This window comes from Macrobrachium nipponense, chromosome 7, assembly GCF_015104395.2.
Source record: "Macrobrachium nipponense isolate FS-2020 chromosome 7, ASM1510439v2, whole genome shotgun sequence".
Taxonomy (NCBI): domain Eukaryota; kingdom Metazoa; phylum Arthropoda; class Malacostraca; order Decapoda; family Palaemonidae; genus Macrobrachium; species Macrobrachium nipponense.
The window spans coordinates 103,865,082-103,885,479 of NC_061109.1; the positions used below are offsets into that span (position 1 = coordinate 103,865,082).

A 20,398-nucleotide genomic window follows, 5' to 3' on the forward strand; every position below is an offset into this window, starting at 1 on the left:
TTATTGCTTTTATATTATTGTTATTGTTGCTACTGATGTTATTGTAGTATTTGGTGGTCTTTTTATTATGTATAACTCTTTTAGTAATAACACAAAGTATTCAAACACATTTTGCCCTAATTTCAATAAACAAAATAAAGTACAAACCCTGATACAAAGCAGAAAATAAACAAAGGAAAATTCAATTGCAATGGAAAGGAAAAGGACTACACTCACTTTGACAGTAACTTGTGGCTGATAGCAATTTCATATCATATTCCTCATTCATCAACAGTTATTCATTTTCTAAACTGTAGTCCTTTCCGTCTTTTCATGGGATCATTGGCCAATTGGCTATTAATTACAGAATCACTAGCATTTCCTGACATAATGAATGCACAAAAAAAAAAAAATAGTGGCTGCAATCATGAGATTTGTTAATAATCCCCGTGGAAGGATCAAACTTAAGGCATTCGGTACCAACCCAGCGTTCCCAGGAGCTGAGTGGTGAGACGACACTAATTTTCCCCTTTCCACACAATCATTGGTCGAGTCGAGTTAAATATAAAATTTAGGCCAAAGGCCAAGCACTGGGATCTATGAGGTCATTCAGTTATTCATTTTCTAAACTGTAGTTCTTTCCGCCTTTTCACGGGATCATTGGCCACTTGGCTATTACCTACAGAATCACTAGCATTTCCTAACATAATGAATGCACAAAAATATCACTGAAGCAACAAATTAACAAAATAATAAGAAAAAATAGTGGCTGCAATCATGAGGTTTGTTTATAATCCCCGTGGAAGGATGAAACTTGGGGCGTTCGGTATCAACCCAGCATTCCCAGGAGCTGAGTGGTGAGATGACACTAATTTTCCCCTTTTCACACAATCATTGGCCGAGTTGAGTTAAATATAAAATTTAGGCCAAAGGCCAAGCACTGGGATCTATGAGGTCATTCAGCGCTGAACTGGAAATTGACAGTAAAAGGTTTGAAATGTGTAACAGGAGGAAAACTTCACAGTTGCACTACGAATCAGGTGTTAGGAGAAGGTGGAAAGTAAGATGAAGAAAGAGTATATGAAAGGAGATACAGTAAAAGGAACGAAAGTGGTTGCAGCTAGGGGCCGAAGGGACGCTGCAAGGAACCTTAAGTAATGCTTACAGTGCACCACATGAGGTCCACTGACGGAACTAACCCCCTACTGGGACACGATCATTGGTCACTTACCTTTTACCTACAGAATCACTAGCACATCCTTACATAATTAATGCAAAAAAATGTCAATGTCACGGAAGCTGCAAATTCACAAAATAATAAGTAAAAATAGTGGCAGAAATCACAGGATTCGTTTACAATTCACACAGAAGGCTGAAACTATGGGCGTTCGGTACCAACTTGGCGTTCCCAGGAGCTGAGAGGTGAGAGGCCGTTTTGCTTAACAAACTTCCACTCGATTGCAACTACTGGCCAGAAGGTTGAAAATGATACTCATAATAAAGGATTATTTACCATATGTTTTTATAGAAATGGCCTCTTGCACCTTCCCATATGAAAGTTAGATATGTCAGGAAGCTGATCAGGCGAAAAAATGATATTGTTATGTTACAATAAAGTTTCATACATACTTACCTGGCAGATATATACATAGCTAAGACTCCGTCGTCCCCGACAGAAATTCAAATTTCGCGCCACTCGCTACAGGTAGGTCAGGTGATCTACCGGCCTGCCCTGGGTGGCAGGACTAGGAACCATCCCCGTTTTCTATCATATTTTCTCTCTTCCACCTGTCTCCTGCGGGGAGGCTGGGTGGGCCTTTAATTGTATATATCTGCCAGGTAAGTATGTATGAAACTTTATTGTAACATAACAATATCATTTTCATACAATCAACTTACCTGTCAGATATATACATAGCTGATTGGCACCCTTCGGTGGAGGGTAAGAGACAGCTACTATATGGAATAGACAGGTAAACAACATATGTTGTAGGTATAAATAAAAACCTTGGTTCCTACCTGATAGGTGGTAGACTTGGTGGGTGTTTGCCCAGTAGTCTGCATCACCTCAAGAAACTTTAGCGAGATATGTGATCTATGGCCAAGAGTTCTTGTGGGTCTGCCGATGGGGTCTTACCCACTTACTCAGCAGAGCCTAAAAGGACTTTGTCAATGGGTGCTGATCCACTTATATGACAATAGACCTTATGAAGGAGCACACAACCAATCCCGACCACCTGATCCTAACCATGTGTTAGAACTAAGGATTGTTACGAGTTATCCCCGAACTCGTCACAACAACCGTAACTCAAAAACCACTACGCACACATACATAATTTAAAAAAAAAAAAAAAAAATTTTACTCAACTAATTGGATATGACGAGAATTCTCTTATGAACAACATAGACGGCCGCCCGTGCGAGCCTGAATCCTCCATTGTTCGAAGAGATTCTCGACCATATCCAAACAGAAGAACAGTATATACATTTTAAGGATTGGTGTCGGCTCCCGTACCAGAATCGTATCTGCCGATACGATAGGACTAGAGAAAAGCACTTCTCATACGTCACACGCACGTCTTTCAAGTAATGAGATGCAAATACCGAGTTGCATCTCCAATATGTCGTATCTAAAATGTTTTTTAAGCGACATATTCTTATAAAACGAGAGAGACGTCGCAACCCGCTCGTACTTCATGAGCTTTTACCCTCAGAAGTTGTAATTGTTCGTCCGGACAGACCTTGTGAGCGTCCGTAATGACGTTTCTTACAAAGAACGCTAGAGCGTTCTTTGACATCAGTCTTGTGGGGTCTTTTACCGCGCACACCAAAGACCTTGTCTAGAGCCTCCCAACTGACGCTTCCTCTGAAGATAGAACTTCAGAGCTCTAACAGGGCATAGAGACCTCTCTGCTTCTCTGCCTACGAGACTAGACATTCCTTTGATTTCGAATGACCTAGGCCAGGGATCCGTGGGATTCTCGTTTTTCGCTAAAACAGAGTCTTAAACGAGCAAAATCGCCGAGTCTCCCTTGAATCCTACTTTATCCTGCAGAGCTTGTAACTCACTAATTCTTTTTGCCGTCGCTAACGATAAAAGAAATAGGCATTTTCTAGTTACGTCTCTAAATGATGCCTGATGCGGAGGCTCGAATCTATCCGAAGACAGATATTTGAGGACTACGTCCAAGTTCCAGTTCGGAGGTACTGGTTCCTTAGTTTTTCCTTAACTTTGACGTCTCAAAAGATCTTATGAGATCGTGGAGATCTTTGTTATTTGCCAGATCTAAACCTCTGTTCCTGAATACAGCCGAGAGCATACTCCTGTATCCCTTTATTGTGGATACGGCTAGATGCGATTTTACTCTCAGGAATAGCAAGAAATCAGCAATTTCCGCTATAGAGGTAGAGGAGGAGGACAACTTCTTGGCTCTACACCACCTTCTAAAAGACCTCCCACTTCGACTGGTATACTTTCGAAGTGGAGGTTCTGCGAGCTCTCGCGATCGCGCTTGCCACTTCGCGAGAAAAGCCTCTCGCTCTGACAAGTCTTTCGATAGTCGAAAGGCGTCAGAGCGAGAGCGGGGAGGTTTTTGAATGGTACCTCTTGAAGTGTGGTTGTTTGAGAAGATCCGTCCTTCCTGGTAGGGATCTTGGAAAGTCTACGATCCACTCTACCACCTCCGGAACCATTCCTGGGCCGGCCAAAAGGGGGCTATTAAAGTCATCCTCGTCTCTTTTGACGCCACAAACTTTTTCAATACTAACCCCAGGATTTTGAATGGGGGGAAAAGCGTACACGTCCACTCGAGACCAGTTTAGCAGGAAGGCGTCTACCATAATTGCTCTTGGGTCTTCCACGACCGAGCAAAACACTGGGAGCCTTTTTGAAATGTATGTTGCGAATAGATCCACATGAGGAGTTCCCCACAGAGACCAGAGATCGCGACACACTTCCTCGTGCAGAGTCCATTCTGTATGAAGGACCTGGTTCCTCCTGCTGAGCCTGTCCGCCCTCACATTCCTTACTCCCTGTACGAACCTTGTCAGCAGGGAGATGTTCCTGTGAGCGTCCAAAGTAATAGGTCCCTCGTGAGTTCGTAAAGGAACGAGGAGTGTGTCCCTCCTGTTTCCGAATGTAGGCAAGTGCGGTGGTGTTGTCCACGTTTACTTGTACTACCTTGTCTCTCACCAGAGGTTCTAGGCTCTTCAAAGCCAGGTGTACGGCGAAGAGCTCTTTGCAATTTATGTGCCAGGACACCTGTGCTGGTTCCCAGGTGCCTGACACTTTTTCCTCCGAGCCTAATGTCGCTCCCCAACCCGTCTCCGACGCGTCGGAGAACAAACACTAGGTCTGGGTTCTGTGATCTTAGAGATACCTTTGTTCTCTTCCAGAGGCAGCAACCACCACTGTAGGTGTGCCTTTACCTCCACTGGAATGGGAAAAACGTCCGACAGTTGTCCGTTTTTCCAGCTTCCAAGACTTCTTGAGGAAGAATTGAAGTGGACGGATATGAAGTCTTCCGAGAGGGAAGAATTGTTCCAGCGAGGAAAGCGTCCCCAGAAGGCTCAACCATTCCCTCGCTGAGTTTGCTGCTTCTCTAAGAAGAGAGAGATTATCCTCAAACCTTTTTGCGGTTCTCTCTTGCGAAGGAAAAACTCGAAAACCCCGAGAATCCATCCGAATCCCCAGATAGACTAGGTCTTGTCTGGGGTCATCTGAGACTTCTCGAGGTTCACAAGCAATCCCAACGCCTTGGTCAAATCCAGAGTTAACTTTAGGTCCTCCAAACACTGTCTCTCCGATCTGGCCCTGATGAGCCAGTCGTCTAGGTACATAGAGACATTCACTCCTTTGAGATGAAGAAATCTCGCCACATTCCTCATCAGGCTTGTGAAGACCTGAGGAGCTGTGGACAGGCCGAAACACAAGGCTCTGAACTGAAAGATCCTTCCCCCCCGTCATGAAACGGAGGTACTTCTTCGATGAAGGGTGGATCGGGACGTGAAAGTAGGCGTCTTGGAGATCTAGAGACACCATCCAATCTCCTTGTCGTAATGACGCTAGGACTGAAGCAGAAGTCTCCATGGAGAACTTCTCCTTCTGAACAAATTTGTTCAGAGCGCTGACGTCTAGTACTGGTCTCCAGCCTCCCGAGGCTTTCGCCACTAGAAAAAGGAAAAAAGGCGATTGTAAAACCCCAGGGAGTTTTGATCCAGTACTAGTTCTACTGCACTCTGTCCCACATTTGTTCCACCTCGATCGAAGAGTATCCCTCAGCACAGGATCCTTGTACTTGGCTGATAGTTCCCTTGGTATTGACGTTAGGGCGGAGTATTCAGGAAAGGGATACGATATCCCTTCCTTATGATATTTAGTGAAGACGCGTCTGCGTCTATCAGTGTCCAGGCTTCACGAATTCCAGGAGCCTGGCACCTACTGGTGTTTGGAGGAGAAAGTTTCATTTGCCCTTTTAAAGGGACGAAAGGCGGACCTACCTCTTCTCTCTGGAGCCTTCCTTCTTGCGGGAGGTCTGGAGATCGGACCACCTCGAAAGGGCTGCCTAGAAGTGCTAGGTTCTTTCTTGTCCGACACTAAAGCAGGTTTCTTCTTCCTAGCTGACTGCGTCAGAAGATCCTGTGTCCCGCCTTCTCAGTTAAAGAGTGAGCTACGTCCTTCACTAACTTAGAAGGGAACAAATAGTCCGAAAGAGGTGCATATAGTAGAGCTGCCCTCTGCGCATGCGAGACTGCCTTTTGTTAAGAAGGCGCCATACACTGTCCTTTCCTTCAAAAGACCTGCTCCAAATAATGCAGAGACTTCCAAAGATCCTTCCTGTACTGCTTTGTCGATGCACGACAAAATGCATAACAGGGCTTTCAGGTTCGATTCCCTGCGAATCGTGAGCTTTCTTGGACATCACCCCAAGGGACCAATCTAAGAAGTTGAAGACTTCCAATACATGGAAAAGTCCCTTGAGGAGATGATCCAGTTCCGAAATACTCCAAGTAATGCGAGCAGAATTAAGACTAGGACGCCTTGAAGCGTCAACTAACGTCGAAAAGTCTGCCTCGTAGTAGTAAGAAGGGAGAGCGATACCCATATCCTCCCCCGTCTTGTACCATATGCCTCTTTTCCCAGCTAACCTTGCTGGAGGCATGCAAAATACTGTCCTGGTTAAGTCTTTCTTCGACTTCATCCAGGCGTCTAAGGCGTGTAAAGCCCGCTTCATCGAGATGGTGGGCTTCATCTTCAGAAAGACGAAGTCTTCTTCGCCTTCGCACTCGAAAGAGCGAGCGCGGAGAAGGAGGAGCAGCCGGAGTCAACTCGTCTCCGTATTCCTCCAGAAGCAGGGTAGTCAACACCTTATAGTTGGACAAGCCCTCTCTTCCATGATCGTCATCATCCGAGTTTCGTTCGAACTCGTGATAATTTCTCCTTTCAGAACTTTCCTCTTCTGGGGGAGACAAACTCCTGATCGGAGAGGGGCTAAGGGAATGAAAGTCTTTCCTTTTTCCCGTTCTGATCGACTTGGAAGGCGTCACAACCTGCGGCTTCTCTCTGCGCTTTAGAAGACGTCATGTATGACGCTTCCCGCTCTACCGAGCGTCATGTATGACGTCTCTTGTTGACGTTTAGATGACGCTTCTCGTCTGGAAGACGCTTCGCTTTTCTAAGGGCTTCCTACTCGGCGTCACAATCTTGGACGGAGCGTCACGTCTAAGATCCTCTTGATTTGACGCTTCACTTCTAAAAGACGTCTTCCGAGCAGGTGCGAGAGGACGAGACTTCTTAATAGGAAGCGTCACGTCCTTCCGACGGGGCGCTAAAACTCCCACAAGAGATGACAGTTGTTCCTGCACCGCCATAATGATCTTCCTTGACGCTTCTCCTACGTCTAGTGCCTGACGCCTTTCGTCATCACTCGGGGAAGAAGCATGATGGGGTACTTCCTCATAAGCGTCAGGTGACGTTGACGCCACCTTCGCCTTCTTAATAGCAGACGGGGCGTTCATCGAGAAGCGCTCCGGCTAGAATCAATGTCTTGCTTCATATACGCTTCAGCGGTCTCGATAAGTTCGACTCCTTCCACCCTCGTTTAGGTGAGGAGAGGGAGAGGACGGAGAGAAACCACTCGCGAAGGACGCTTTTTCTATAGCGCCCTTGAGCTGGCTGCCATGAAGCAAAGCTAGCTGAAGGGACGTCTGACCGTTGGGGATTCCCCACGACCTCCTTAAGGCTTTCGACTTTCCTTCTCCTCTGGGCATGTGAGCTTGGAAGAGGTCTAGGCCTGGGAGCGCCGCAGGGACGATCAAACGCCCCCTCCACAACACTGATAGGGCTCACTTCACTAAAATTTTCACTATCACTAGCCTTACCTTTCGAGTCCGCCATCTTGGACTTCATGTCTCGAATCGTCGCTTTCAGATTGGCGATTTCCGATGCCGAATCCGAAAAGACACTCTGAGAATGAGATTTATAGGGAGAATCTACAGTAGTAGGGTTAGAATTATCATTGAAAGGCTCAATAGGCCTTGAATTCACACCTTTCAGTCTTCTAACTCTATCCCTCTCTAACTTCTTCAAATAAGAAGTCAAAGTCTTCCATTCTTCTGCATTCAAACTCTCGCATTCCTTACAAGTGTTAATAGCAAACACTGCACCCCCCTACATTTACGGCATACAGTGTGAGGATCAACCGAAGCTTTCGGTATCCTCACCCTGCAGCCTACATTCACACACATTCTCACACTCACATTAGAATCAGACATACTGAGAAAAATCCAAAAGAGTTATTCCAAAAACAGTCCACAGTAGCGAATGCCAAAACACGATCCAAATACGTCACCAAAAAGTCGAAAAACGTTGATCAAATGTTGAAAAAAGAATCCGAGTCAGGAGGTAATAACAACAATGTTGATACCACCGGCGACAGAGAAAAAATGATAGAAAACGGGGATGGTTCCTAGTCCTGCCACCCAGGGCAGGCCGGTAGATCACCTGACCTACCTGTAGCGAGTGGCGCGAAATTTGAATTTCTGTCGGGGACGACGGAGTCTTAGCTATGTATATATCTGACAGGTAAGTTGATTGTATGAAAAGACATTTTTTTCAAAGTTGTGGCGAGAGGCCCTTCTAATGCTAAGCGCCTCATATAGCAATTACAGTGCAGGAAGGTTTGCTTAATCCTTTATATTTAGCTAAATTCTTGTTAAACATCCCTGACTTCCAAAAAGAAAATCATGCAAAGTGATACTCTACCTCCATCTAATTCAAATACACTTACCTTTTAAAAAATACATCCGCACACAAGAATCACATAATGGGTGTCCACAAACATTGACCATGAGCTTCATCTGAGGATTTCGATATTTTGTTCCCTTACAGGCAGGGCACTGAATTTCGTAAGATGCATCGTAGTAGTATTCGGTCATTCTGTATTCTGTCAATAAATAAATTTAACCACTAAAGGTATAGTACATTACAAACAAAACATACAACCAGTAAAGATGGTGATAAATAATAAGCGGTCTTAGTAAAGAACTCCTGTAGTTAAAATTAGACTGACTTCTATTAAAGGAGTGATATTCCAAAGATTTTTGCAAAACTGTAAATAGTTTATGTATATGGTACTAGTACAGTGTAAATTTCAATCTAAGTATACTCTGTAAAACTTAAAAGAAATTTAGTATGGAAATCTAACTGTTTAAACACCTACACACATACGTACTTGGGTTAAGTCACCCTAACTTCTGAACAATGCAGATTATGACTTAGGCTACTAACCTGGTCTCTGCACTCTAAACCATGTTAATAAGAGGATTGGAGTAACATGATTCCACTTCCAGCACATCATCACATGAACTATTGTCTAGTTTGTAATAAGCCATGTTACATGCTTCAATTCTATCAGAATTCTGCAGTGATGGCACTAGTACATTTATTTATTTTTTTTTTTTTTTACAGATTTCCATATGAATCTCCTTCCAAAACTTCATTTCATACATATAAAAATAATTTCAGAATTGCTAGTGGTTCTTCTCAATTCTTACAACCCCAAAATTTTCTAAGATACCCAAGAGGCTTCATACAAAATAAGGATTTTAAATAAATATTTGCTATCACTGTAGGCATCATACTATACAAACTTTTACTGATAAACATTTAATTCTTGAACTACAATCAATTTTTTACACTCAGACTAATTACATTTCTTGACATCAGCCGTCTTTGCAATATCACAATTTTGAAGTACAGTGGTACTTCGACATACAAAATTAATCCATTCCGAGGCGGCCTTCGTATCATGAGCTTTTCGTATCTTGAACCGCATTTTACATGTAAAATGCCTAATCCATTCCAAGCCCTACAAAAACACCCCAGTAAGTTATATTTCCACCTTACAACACGTTCTAGGGTTACGACGCCGATCCGACAGAAGAAATATGACTCCAAAAAGGCAAAATACTGTACATACTTGAGTAATGTTCAACCCCATTTTTACTGCATATATCAGGACTTTAGCATATGTCCCTTAGCAATAAGCCTAGCCTATGTTAGCAGTTGCTACTGTAGCCTAGTCTATGATTCTGACATCTAAACCTAAGAAGCTAAAAGCTTAGAATATGCCAATAAAATGTATAAATAATCAGTATGTACGTACTCATTTCAAATAATTATTAATTAATCATTAACTATAATACATACATACACACACACAAAAAAACCCTCCCACCTTTTGTTTACATTCAGCACTTACGAGTACCGAACGATCGCCAAGCAGTCACTTTTCCTAGCACACAGTAAGCCATAAATTTTCATTCTCTCTCTTCAACTAATGAAACTACCAAACAGTATAACAACCATTCATTTCTATTCTTTATTCTATCTTTACCTAATGGAGATACCGAGTTACTGACAGCTAAAATGAAACATATACGTAATATTAAAACAGAAGAATTCTAGAATATACGTATTTGTTGGCTTCGATGATAGCAGTGATTTATTTTATATTTTATGATATCTTATACACAATTTTTTTTTATTAAATGTATTACATATGTACTCATTTAAAATAATTATTAAGTAACCATTAACTATAATAAACAATCAAACAAAAAACAAAAAAAAAGCTTCCAAACTTCTGTTGACGTTCAGCACTTACGAATACCGAATGATCGCCAAACAACCAATTTCACCTAGCACACAGTACGTACAGAAATAAAATTTTCATTATCTCCTTCAACTACTGAAACTACTAAACAGTATACAGGCAGTCCCCGGGTTACGACGGTGTCGGCTTACGACATTCCGAGGTTACGACGCTTGTCAATAGACGTTATTTCCAGGGTTACGACACATGTTCCAGGGTTACGACGCATGTTCCGGGGTTACGACACCTACAACGCTTATCTGGGAGATGAAATATGACACCAATAATGCAAAATAATCAATATTTGAAGGTTTTTTTTGATGAAAAATGCCATAAGAATGCAGTTTACATAGTTTTCAATGCACCCAAAGCATTAAAAGTAAGGTTTTCTTAGGGTTTTTGACAATGTTCCGGCTTACGACGCGTCTCAAGAACGGAACCCCCCGTCGTAACCCGGGGACCGCCTGTAATAACCATTCATTTCTAGTCTTTATTCTATCTTTACCTAATTTCTTTTAATTAAATGTATTGCATGAATAAGTTTTTCAATTTACAGCATCCTTTTTACCAACAGAATACATAGAGCACAAGAGGTAGATGCTGACCAATAGGAGAGCAGGATCTTACGGGGTGACTAGCATCACGAACCAATGGGAGAGCAGGAGGATGGTGGTGAGTTTACTCAGTTGGCAGCAGGCGAGTTTTAAAATTGTTCTTGGTGGTCCGGGCAAATTTCGGGACTTTACAGGAACAACCTTTCTTAACTTGAACTATTTTTGTATGTAGAGCCAAAAAAATCTTCGTACAGTGGTACCTCGAGATACGAAAGGCTCAACTTACAAAAAACTCGAGATACGAAAGCCAATGCGAAAAATTTAACGGCTCTACATACGAAAAGTTTTCAAGATACGAAAGGTTTCTGAAAGTCTGAGATTCGCCCAGATAACAATTTTAAAACTCGCGCCGCGCGCTGCCATCTTAGTACTAGTAGACTTGCCACCATCCTCCTGCTCTCCCATTGGTTCCTGATGCTAGTCACCGCCATGAGATCCTTCTCTCCTATTGGACAGCATCCCTCCCATCATGCATCTTATACGTACATGGTGGCGTACCTATCTCGGCATCTTCGTACCAACATCTTTATCGTACGCACGAGGCATTCGTTCGGTCCAACAATTTCGTTTAGTAACATAAATTCGTTAGTGATTTCGTTGTGCTACTTTATTGTGTTGTGTGAGAACCTAATTAGTATACGTACTGTACTACATAACTTAATTACGTACAGTATAGTCATGGGTCCCAAGAAAGTTGCTAAAGTTCACAGAAAGAAGAGAATGCTTTCTATGGAGACAAAAATGGAGATAATAAAAAAGTATGAAGCTGGCTTGCGGTTGAGTGTGATTGCTAAGGAATGCGGCCGAAATCCGTCGATGATAGGCACCATATTTAAGCAAAAGGAAGCCATCAAAGCAGCTACACCTTCCAATCTCGTGACTATTTTGTCCAACAAGAGGAGCCATGTGCATAATGAAATGGAAAGGCTGCTTCTTGTATGGATTGAGGACAAAGAAATCGATGGCGATACGATAACCGAGACGGCAATCTGCCAGAAGGCCAACGCTATTTTCGGCGATTTGATTGCCCAAGCCGAAGACGACGGCGGAGAGGGGAAATCGACGGCAACCTCAGAGTTCAAGGCTTCTCATGGGTGGTTCGAAAAATTCTGTAAACGGACTGGCATCCATTTGGTGGTGAAGAAATTGAAGTTATGTAAAGTATAAAAAAGTAAAAAGAAATGTAAAAATCAAAAAAAGACAAAATAAATATTATTTTAAGTTTTTTGTAAAGTTAAGTGTTACAGTTTTGTTAATGTGTTTTGTACAATTTAGTATGTTTTTCTGACATTTTTTTATGTGTTTCATAAAGTTAAGTGTACGTATCTGCCGTTTGTCCTCCTCCTCTGTCGCCACTTTCGGAGATAGCCTCACTCAAAAGGTAAGCTTCCACATTTTACGTACAGTATTTCTTGTATAACATGTACACTAATACACTTTATTTACAGGTTATTTTGCATTTTGTTATTAATTTAGGTATTGAATGGTCCAAATTGTTGTAGTATTTCATTGTTTATAGGTCAATTTAGCTTTATTAGGAAATTTACTGGGGTGTTTTTGGAGGGCTTGGAACGGATTAGCCATTTTACATGTAAAATGTGGTTCAAGATATGAAAAACTCATGATACGACGGGCTCCTCGGAACGGATTAATTTTGTATCTTGAGGTACTACTGTATTTGCTTTCGTATCTCGAGTTTTTTGTAAGTTGAGCCTTTCGTATGTCGAGGTACCACTGTAAATTGTATGTTTCCTAACTATACAAACCTGAGGTCCTTTACATGGGGGAAATACTTACAGCGCAGCTAGACCGGTCGTAAGCTTTCTAACAAGGTAGTTCGATAGTAACTGCTTGTCCGATGGTCGGGAGTCCCGCCCGACTGGAGGGTAAACCTTCACTTTGCTTTAGGCCCAGGAACAGAGTGAGGGGTAGCATGAGGTGGGACTATGTGTAAAGGACCTCAGGTTTGTATAGTTAGGAAAAATACAATTTACTTCAAAATTGCGATTTGTTCCGACACTTAATACAAACCCTCAGTCCTTTACATAGGGAAGACACTTCTTGGTGGGTGGAATCTGAGTCTTGTGAACAGACTGGTGTTCGTCCGACCTTGGTTCCCTCCCTGGTTGTAAGAGCTGAGGGAGGGATCCAAGCCTCTGTCCAACTGATCAGTGTGTGCACTGCGGGATTAGTGGTCAGACCTCTGGACCAAATTCATAAGAGGGAGGCAAGCGAGCCTCTTATGAATAGCAACCAAGAACTAGTTCCTACACAAGGGCAAATATAAAGTCTTGGGTTTGTCTCTCGCTGGCGTTCACTTCCCCCCTTGTTAGGGAAGTGGTGGATAAGCGCTTCCATCCCTAGTGAAAGGGATGGAATGGAGCTCAGTTACACAGCTTACCTGCATTGATCATCCTGTCCAGCGTGGTGACGACCGCCGCCCTCTCCCGGCAGGGAGAGGGAAGAAAAGATAAGGAAGAGAAGACAGTCACACTCTCATTCACTCTTCCATTCATGTAGTCTCACAAGGATGAGATGCTATCTTGTCCAGTCAGGGAGGTGGGTAAGCTACACCCAGCTACACAACTTGTTGAGCAGCCACCACGGGTCCCAAGGAAAAGGTGTCCAACGACCTGTGGGAAATATCCCGAAGGTAGAAGGAGGTGAAGGTGGTCTGGTTGGCCCAAACCCCTGCCTTCAGTACCTGTGCCATGACAAGTTCTTGCGGAATGCAAGGGTTGGACCAATACCTCTGACTTCGTGGGCTCTCGGACGAAGGGTACTGGTGCCGGCACTCCCATCTGAAGCTTACGCCTTCCGGATCACCTCGCGAAGCCAGAAAGAAATAGTGTTCTTGGACACTTCTTTCTTGGTAACCCCGGTGCTAAAGAAGAGGCATCGACACTCAGGCCTGAGGTGACGAGTTCTCTTCAGATAGTGCCGTAGCGCCCTCACAGGACAAAGCAGCATCTCATCCGCATCATAATTGGTGAAGTCTTTCAGGGAGGGGATCGTGAAGGACTTAAACCTGTCGTCAGGGACCAAATGGTTTTGAGTCTTCGCTATGAAGTCCGGGATGAAATCGAGCGTCACCGATCCCCATCCCCTTGAGTGCTTAACATCGAAGGAAAGACCGTGAAGTTCTCCCACTCTCTTCGCCGATGCCAGGGCCAGCAAGCAGACAGTCTTTAGGGTCAGATCCCTGTCTGACGACTCTCGGAGCGGCTCGAAGGGTCTGCAAGTCAAACTCCTAAGTATGAATCACATCCCACCCTGGGGGCCTGAGTTCCCTGGGTAGGCAAGACCTCTCGAAGCTCTTCATTAGGAGCGAAATTTTCAAAGAAGTGGAAAGATCGACTCCTCACAGTTTAAGGACTACGGCCAGGGCGGCTTTGTAGCCTTTAACTGCGGAGACGGAGAAGAGCTTCTCTCGGTGAAGAAAGACAAGAAAATCCGCTACCTGCTGAAGAGTGGCTCTGAGTGGAGAGAGACCCCGTCCACAGAAGGACCGCTTCCCCGGGTACATTGCTGCAGAGGACTGTCTGAGGTACCCTGCTTTCTCTGTTACTGCTGCTGTTGCAAGAGAAAAGCCTCTCGCTTGCATGAGTTGGTGGATAACCAACAGCCATGAAAACACACGGATCGAACTGCTCGGTGGTACCGTTTCACGTGTGTTTGGCACATGAGGTTGAGCCAGGGGGGAATCTCTCACAGTGCCTCCGGGAGAAGAGCCAGCAGGTCTGGATACCAAACGTCCTGAGGCCATTTGGGTGACACCAGAATCATCCGAAGATTGCTGGTGACCAGCATTCTACTGATCAACTTGCGAATCAGACAGAACGGGGGAAAGGCGTAGACTAGGAGATTGTCCCACCGGTGCTGGAATGCGTACTCTGCAGCTGCCTATGGGTCCGGCACGACGGAGAAGAAAACCTTGAGTTTTCTGTTGTGCCGGGTGGCGAACAGATCCACAACTGGACGCCCCCACAGGTTGAAGAGCCTTTCCGCCATGTCTGGGTGAAGTGACCATTCGGTCCCAATCACCTGATTCCAGCGGCTGAGCTTGTCTGCCACTACATTTCTCTTGCCTGGAATGTATCTGGCTGACAGCTCAACTGAGTGAGCTATGGCCCACTGGCGCACCTGCACCATCAACTGGTGCAACGGGAGGGACACTAGGCCCCCCTGTTTGTTGATGTATGCCACTACCGTGGTGTTGTCACTCATCAACACCACTGAGTGTCCCATCACCCGTTCCCGGAACTCTTGGGGTGCGAGGAACGCAGCCTTGAGTTCCAGGACGTGATGTGAAGGTGCTTGCCGTGATGGTTCCACACACCTGCAACCAGCAACTCTTCAAGGTGTGCGCCCCATCTCTCGGTCAATACGTCTGAGAACAGCAACATCTCCGGAGGGGGAGCGCGCAAGGGCACTCCTATTACGAGGTTCCTGTCGTCTAGCCACAGGCCAAGTCTTCCCTCACCTCCTCCGTGAGAGGAACCAGGAAGGACTGCGGATCTCGTGCCTGTGACCAACACTCCTTTAGTCTCCACTGGAGAGATCGCAGGTGAAGACGCCCGTGAGGGACTAACTTCTCTAGTTACGACAGGTGACCAATCACGACCGGCCACTGCTGAGCTGACTGTTCCCGTCGAGACAGGAACCGTATGGCTGCCTCCTTGAACCTGCTGATCCGCAAGCCTGTGGGGAAGACTCGTGCTGCTATCGTGTCGATCAGCATGCCCAGGTACTTCATCCTCTGCTTGGGCTCAAGATCTGACTTCTCGAAGTTCATCACGATCCCAAGATCACGGCAGAAGTCGAGGAGTCGATCCCTATCCTGCAGCAACTGCGAGCGAGAGGTCGCCAGAACCAGCCAATTGTCGAGATACCTCAAGAGACGTATCCCAACCAAATGGGCCCAAGCCGACACCAGAGTGAACACTCGCGTGAACACCTGTGGGACGGTAGAGAGACTGAAACAAAGTGCCCTGAATTGGTACACCGTCCCGTCGAGGATGAAGCGGAGGTACTTCCTGGAGAACTGATGGATGGGTATTTGGAAATACGAATCCTTCAAGTCTACCGAAAGCATGAAGTTGTTCTCCCTGATGGAGTCGAGCACTGAGCATGCCGTTTCCATCGTGAACCGAGTCTGGCAAACGAATCAGTTCAAGAGAGAGAGATCTATCAGCGGTCGCCAGCCCCCGATGACTTCCCCACTAGGAAGAGTCGGCCGTAAAAGCCTGGTGACTGATCTCGTACGACTTCCACAGCTCCCTTGCTCAGCATGGACTTGACTTCTTCACAAAGTGCTACATTCCTCGTAGAACCAGGAACGTACGTCTGAAGGTGGACCGGGTTGGAAGTGAGGGGTGGCCGCGACTCAAAGGGTAGTAGATATCCCTCCCGAAGGACATCCACTACCCAGGTCTCGGCTCCGTAGTGCTGCAAAGTTGCCCAATGGCTCGCCAGGCAACCACCCACTTCTGGCAGCAGGTTAGGGGGAACGCCGTCCCTAGCGTTTCCCCTTCTTGACTTCCCCTTGGAAGAACCCCCACGGGAGTGGGAGGTCTGACGCTCACTCCTCGAAGCAGAAGTCGAAGGCTGGGTCTTTCCTCTAGACCTCGACGCAGCTGATGTCTTGGCAGAGGAAGAGCTAGCTGAGCTCCGAGGCTTGGCTGCAATTGCTCAAGGCTGCCCAGAAGTCTTCGAGACTGCCTGGTGAACCAAGCGGTCACTGTCCTCAGTGCGCCGCTGTTCCACCGCAGCGTCCCCCATTCCTCCTGGGAAGAGAGAGGCGGAACCCAGCAACGGTCCATTCCATAGAGCCATTGTTACCTCGCAACCGGCTGCCCTGGTCACCCGAGCGAGGACTGCGTCCTGACGTCTCAGGATCAGGTTGGCCGTCTGGTGGGCGAGGTAGGAAATAGCCCTAACCCCAGACTGACACAGACTCCAACCTCGAAGGAGGTTCGGAGGGTGGAAGCACCGATCCTTCCCCGAGGTCGTTGTGCTGAATCAGCGCAATGATCTCCGCAAACGACCTCTGGGTCTTGGGAGTGATCGCGTCCTGAGGAGATGGACTGTCAAATCCATTCAGGCCGGTCAGCTCCCAAAAACCTCCTCCTTCAGCAGGAGGAACCACGTCAGACCCCTCGTGGCATCCTCCAACCACTTGGGCGTACGAGCTGCTTGGTCCCAAGACCGTGCCAGGCTTGTAGGTTGAAGGGATAGGAGAGGAAAACCTGACGCTCCCGCCCTGCCTACCGGCAGAGCTGGTGGGCTGGGAGGACTGCAGGCGATCGCCAACCGGCGGTGGGCGACCGAGCTGCAGGTCTAGTCCCGCAGTCTCCCTGGGGAGAACCACTGGACCGGGAATGGTAGCAACGGTCACGAGCATCAGGAGAGCTGCTACCAGTCAAGCAATCTGTCCGGTCCCGGTGGGAGCGATGGTCGGGAGACCGGTAGAGTCCACTGGCGTGGTGGGAGCGTGCACCGTCCTCTCGACGCGTCACGGTACCTGGCCCAGCCGAGACTGGGCATGGTGACCGGGGGGACCTCTTCCTGGCCTCAACACGCGATTGGTCTGGTGGAATCGTCGTGTCAGCCCTGGGAACCGGGGGATCGCTGCAAGAGCGATCGCCAGCCTGGCGAGAGTCACTGGGCGGCTCCCACCAGTCTTCCGCTCTGTGCCTGGGTCCTGGCGGCAAGCAGGCTCAGCTGCCTGGACCCTGGCTGCACAGTCACCGGTAGGTGACCGCACACTCGGTGACGCAAGCGAGTGGCCAAGACGGATCCCGGTGCAGAGGTGGAACCTCTGGAACAAAGAGACGAGGTCCCAGTGGTAGCTGGTGCCCCTGTGGTCCCCGTCTTCTTCCGTGGGGAAGGAGAGATGGGCCCCGTTCCCGAAGGAACAGGAGGACCAGCAGAAGACCCACCTGTCCCACTGAAGTGAGACAGACCCTTAGAAGTCTCTGTGTGAGACTTCGGGGGGGGGGGGGGGGGGGGGGGGGGGGGGGGGGTTGTGTCATGGTAATTGCTTTATAGCAAAATATTACGAGTTAAAGGAAAGGAAAACGCATCTTCGAGAAGTTCTGCAGCAAGAAGGCATTCGCGCGTGTGTTGGAGGCGCCTGTTCTCATGATGATTCTGGAATCGTCGGGTGTGTTGGGGAATGCAACAGGCGCCGAAGTGTCGTGAGAAACGCCGCAATTTCTGACGCAATACGTCATCTAGATTCTTCCAAGAAGTTCCGGTAATCTCGGGAGTCTGTGATGTTTGCTATAGGCCCCGCCCCCCAGAATGCCGTATAAATACGACGGACGAAGTAGGAGAAGAGAGATCATCAGTAAGAGCCACAGATCAGATTATCAGTGAGAGATCAGCAGCAGAGATCATCAGAGTGAGATAAGAGAAGATGGACGAAGGATCAGAGAGAAAAAGGCGCTCGAGAGTTGGTTGAATTCTGGTCAAGTCATCGTCAGGAGTGGACGACCGAGTTATTTCGACGTTGAGCAAGACTTCAGAGAAGAAACGTTCTGCTAGAGGTTTTGGGGAGTTCCTGCCCTTCAAGTATCAAGAGTAGACATTAATTTCTGCAATATGGAGGCAAGAAGGCTTCTACAATTAGAGTTCTCCTTTTGTGAAGCCATCACTTCAAGTTGCAAAACTGGTTGGCAAGTACGTAGTGTACTTTCATTACCTCACTGTTCCCCCAGTTCATGCAGTGTAAGATTTTACCTTTTTTATGTAAATAAGAGACACCATTCTTCATTTACCTTTGTTAGTAAGCTTGTAAATAAACCTTTGTTGTGTTAGCGTTTCTTTCTATATTCGTATCCCCAGTTTCAACTGTTGGGGTTGAATTCCTTTTGTATATCATTATAACGAACTTGGAGCGAACCTCTCTCGGTTTGTAACAGGGGGTAAGGCCATCTTCTTCCTCGGCTGTGGGGCCTTGGAAGTCGAAGGGGAAGAGGCGGCAGCAGACGATGATGAAGAAGACGATGACACCTTCCTCTTCTTGGACCTCTTCTTTGTCAGCTTCCTCAGGACCACCGTCAGATCCTACATCCAGGACGGAGCTGGGGCAGTTGCAGTAGCAACACAGCCCAGCTGCACCTGTCTGGAAGGGCCTGCGGCGGGAGCAGCAACACCACGGGCAGGAACAGAGACGGCAGGATCTGGTACTGGAATGGCGACAGCAGGAACTGGGACTGGAACTGGTGGCTGGTCAAGCGGTGAGCTCTTTGGGCACTCAGTCAGGGGCTGGGGTGAGGACAGCAAACCCAGGCGGTGGGGCCAACTCCTCTCGCGGCACGAATGACAGCAGGGCCTGCACAGCAGCTGATGGTGTCACTGTTGTCACGTGCTGCGTGTACACCAAGTGAGGCGGAGCAGCAGCCCCTGAATGCTGGGAGTGCCCGAAAGGCCCAGCGAGAGCCAGACCTGCTCGAGGTCTCCACCCGCGGCGGCAGTCACACCTGGGGAGGCAAGAGTCGGGTGGGGGGGGGGGGGGGGTTCCCCACCTTGAGTGAACAGGAGACCCCGAGTACAATTGCACGTCGGGGTGCCGCGCTCCCTCCTCTGCGCTCAACAGGTCGAACAACGGGGCAGAATGCGAAATGTCCCCTGGAGGGGAAAGAGCCATAAGAGGGAGCTGGCTAGGAGGGAGGAAAAATGAAGATGTGTCTGTAACCAGAAGTGTCGCCGGAGAGCTTTCCAACGCCCCTTGGCTGGCTTACGCACCTTCCTCCTCCCCTCGTAGCGCTCCCACTGCTCCTCCAACCAAGACATAAAAACATTACATGGCTCGGCCTGAGAGCACTCACGCCCTAGGCACCGAGTACACAAAGAATGAGGGTCCACATGCTCTGTGGATCTAAAAGCCCCGCAACGACGGCCCTCCACACCAGGGCATAATCGCTGGTTGGTTGGAGGGCAGGGGGCACTTCTCAGTCTCGTGGGTTTGCATGGTCATTCATGGTGCAACCACGAGTCACAATGAAAATATAAAAGAAGAGAAATTGATAAGTACTTACGGTAGGATTTACTCTACAATTACTACCAGTAAAAGAAAAAGCGATAGAAGGGACTCAATCTTCCTTCTCGAAGGCGTAATGAAAGCTCACGACGATGGCGGGCAGAACGGCAAACACGTCCTCATCCGACAGTGGCCGAAAGCAAAGTGAATGTTTACCCTCCAGTCGGGCGGGACTCCCGACCATCGGACAAGCAGTTACTATCGAACTACCTTGTTAGAAAGCTTACAACCGGTCCAGCTGCGCTGTAAGTATTTCCCCTATGTAAAGGACCGGGGGTTTGTATTACGTGTCGGAACAAAAGATTTCTTCAGACAATATTCTAAAGAAAGATTACATTTCCTCCTTTCTAAGAATGCATCCCAGGCAATGAGGGCATCTAATGGTGAAAACTAATAATAAAACCCAATAATACAGTATCCAGGTAACCTGCTCAGGCAGAGTTTTTCCAGTGAAACATGCAGTTTGCAAACAGGCAAGGACTGATACAGATAGTATGTTTATTATTTCCTCAATGTATTCAATTTTTATGAACTATTGACAGTTCAAAGACCAATACTATTATGAAAGGCCTTGCATCACTATGGCATTTTTATTAGATATGTAA

At 46.8% G+C, this 20,398-nt stretch overlaps 1 long non-coding RNA gene across 1 annotated transcript in view; it reads right to left on the minus strand.

Moving 5' to 3' along the window:
* LOC135217116 (uncharacterized) overlaps window positions 1-20,398 on the minus strand; it is a 68,590-nt gene that overhangs the window by 12,513 nt on the left and 35,679 nt on the right. Inside the window, exon 2 of the long non-coding RNA XR_010315053.1 lies at window positions 8,268-8,423. This is a non-coding gene — a long non-coding RNA (uncharacterized LOC135217116). The remainder of the gene's footprint in view (window positions 1-8,267; window positions 8,424-20,398) is intronic.